The 2707-nt window shown below is 45.4% G+C and overlaps 1 long non-coding RNA gene across 1 annotated transcript in view; it reads right to left on the bottom strand.

The window, feature by feature from the left end:
* Positions 1 to 1189: 1189 nt before the first annotated feature.
* The window catches only part of LOC116073553, a 2920-nt gene continuing 1402 nt past the window's right edge, over positions 1190 to 2707 (bottom strand). Inside the window, exons 2-3 of the long non-coding RNA XR_004111869.1 lie at positions 2275 to 2624; positions 1190 to 1362 (exon numbers count right to left, since the gene is read on the bottom strand). This is a non-coding gene — a long non-coding RNA (uncharacterized LOC116073553). The remainder of the gene's footprint in view (positions 1363 to 2274; positions 2625 to 2707) is intronic.

Below are 2707 nucleotides of genomic sequence, written 5' to 3'. Positions count from 1 at the left end.
GATTCTTCTCAAACCCACCCAACCCAGGCAAGCGTCACCACCTTGGAACAGGCCTGCTTCCTGCATATTAAGCCCATTTCAGGTAGTTAGCTGCCTTCAAAAGAGTCAACCCCTATCTGAATATAACTGGCCTGTGCTGGATTAGACCCACGTAGCCAGGCCCAGTCCTATGGGTGTGGCTGGTCTTCTTCCATTTGGTTAGCTTGCTTCCTGGTGGGAAAGGGTAAACCTGTTATACTCTCCCACTTTGGTTAGCAGAACTGGGTTGAAAGAATAAAGACCTCTAGTCTAGTCCAGATTACCTGAATGGTGTACATACTCTTTGTCTCTGCAGGGCTGATGCTGGCAAAGGGGCAGCCACAGGGGGGGAGGCTGCCCATCTCAGTTCCCATACTAGTTGTACCAAGCTGAGCCTGTTATGTCTATGAACGCTTACTCTGGCATTGTCAATCATTTCTCAGCTCAAGAGGTCCAGACATAGAGACGTCTGACTCTTACCCAAGACTTCATACTGAGATGCATGGCAGACCATCTTGCTTGAAGCCTTGGGGAGCATACCTCATGTAGCTGCTGTCATAAAGAGGGTAGGCAGAATTCCTCACCCTCTCAAGTAAATCCAGCTCCAATTACAGTCTCATTCAAATAAAAAAAAAGTAGTTCCTTAAAAATAATTTAAGGGCTAGGAGCTGCCTCAGTGTGTAGGTATGTTTGCTCTACAATCACCTGGGCCTGGGTTTGAATCTCTAGCACTCACATAGAAAAGTCAAGACTGACTTCATGCGCCTGTAAACTCAGCTTTGCAGGGGCAAAGCAAGATGAACTCTGGGACTTCCTCAGGCAGTCAGCCCAGCTGAAAGAATGAGCTTCCACTTCAGTGAGAGACCCTGTCTCAAGGCAATAATCTGGGGAGGGACAGAAGAGACACCAGCATCCTCCGCTTTCTACATACATACGACAACACACACACACACACACACACACACACACACACACACACACTCATGGCATACATGTAGGATGAAGGTTCTTAGGAATTTGTACTGATTATGACTACAGATACATTGCCTGTGATTCAGTCATTCTATGCCTAGGATTATATCTTGGAGAAATTAGAGATACGTACACATTTGCTCACACGGTACAAACTGAGACATTACTTACCCTAGTGAAAAGCACCGTCATGTTCAAGTTGTTATATATGTATTCATTACACATCTATCTTGTGGAGTGTCTGGAGTGCTTACCCATGCTACCCCACAGTTTTCAAAGCTCTTCATCTCTCAACTGCTTTCTATGAGAAAGACTAAAGTGTGGTCCTTGCAAAACACTGCATCATGCTTGAATAACTTGAGAGCAGGTGATCTATTGTGGAAAGAAAAATACATGTTCTGAAACTAGTTGTAACTGAATGTGATTACAATGTGGAATTACATGTTTGTGATCTGAAGAATTTTCCAAATTTTCCAACATAATAATTGCATATCTCTTTTTTTAGAAGCTTGTTTAAAAATAATACATAGTCAGGGCATCAGCCCATGTCTTCAGACTGTGTGACCCTGCAACGTCAGGCCTCCTCAGGAGGAGGGGCCCCTCATAAACAAATAGGAGAGTGAGAATTGCTGGCGCCATAGCCAGGGAGCCAATGACCCCTGGAGCTGACCAGGAGAGCCCTGGGCAAAGGGAAGAGATCAAAGCCCTACCTCCTGCTTGGAAGTTCTCCTACTGCTGAGGGTCAACAGAGAAGGCTCCAGTCACTCCAGTCAGCATTGACAACAGTTACACAGGCAACTCAGAGAAAGACCAAAGGTCTTATTCTAACATTGTCTGGCTTTTGTGAACTTCTTGACTATTTTCCATGTTTCCACAGCCCTTCTCTGGACAAAGGCCATTTCCCCTAGATTTCTCTTGCACTGATGCATTTTTTTTCCTCCTGCGGAGTACATTGCAGATTTTCTTTTCCCATCCTCTGCTCCCAAAATATCTGTTCATCTTTCTGAGCCAAAAGATGGTGGCAAGCAGGCTGGTGAGAGGGTTAGTGCACCTGCTCTGAGTTTAGTTAACAGCCAAGAAGAGCAGCTATAACGCGTAGCGCTTATTTAGCAGTGCTGTTTACATACACTGCATCCCAGTTAATCCTGATAGCTTACTGTGGAAAGGTGGCAGAGCCTTTCCTTGGAAGGAAGATAAAGACCCTAGACTTGATGATGTTAAGCAATCCAATGGCAGTTAACGGCAGCAAGTTAGTTCAAAGGCAGGCTGGTCTGTGTCACTCACCAAGCACTTTCACACTGCGACTTGTCCAATCGGGGAGGCAGGGGCTGGGGAGGTGGGATCATCTGTGTTCAGCAGGTAAGGAAGCTGAGTCTGGCTTCTTGGGAGTAGGGATAGTTTGAGAATCCAGGCCTCCTGGGTTCTCCTCGATGTAGCTTGTCATGGCCACCTGAGTCTGCCTTCAGACCAGCCCAGAGTCCTGGAATCCTTTGTGCTCTTTCTGAACTCAGTGCCAAGGAGAGACCCTGATGAAAGCCAGACAGTGAATGGAGCTTCAGTGAATGGCTTGTCAGACATGTGTGTTCTTTATGGATTCAGAGCGTTCTTGTGATAGCAGCCACCAGATGTCAGGCCTAAACAGATGGGAAGGCTAATGTTAAGGAGAAATAAGCAATGTTGTTATTTTATTTTATTTTATTTTATTTTTTTTTTTTTT

The sequence above is a fragment of the Mastomys coucha genome, unplaced genomic scaffold (genome assembly GCF_008632895.1).
Source record: "Mastomys coucha isolate ucsf_1 unplaced genomic scaffold, UCSF_Mcou_1 pScaffold23, whole genome shotgun sequence".
NCBI classification, from domain to species: Eukaryota; Metazoa; Chordata; class Mammalia; order Rodentia; family Muridae; genus Mastomys; species Mastomys coucha.
The sequence above is the reverse complement of the archived record's forward strand: the minus strand, read 5'-3'. Positions and strand labels throughout refer to the sequence as shown.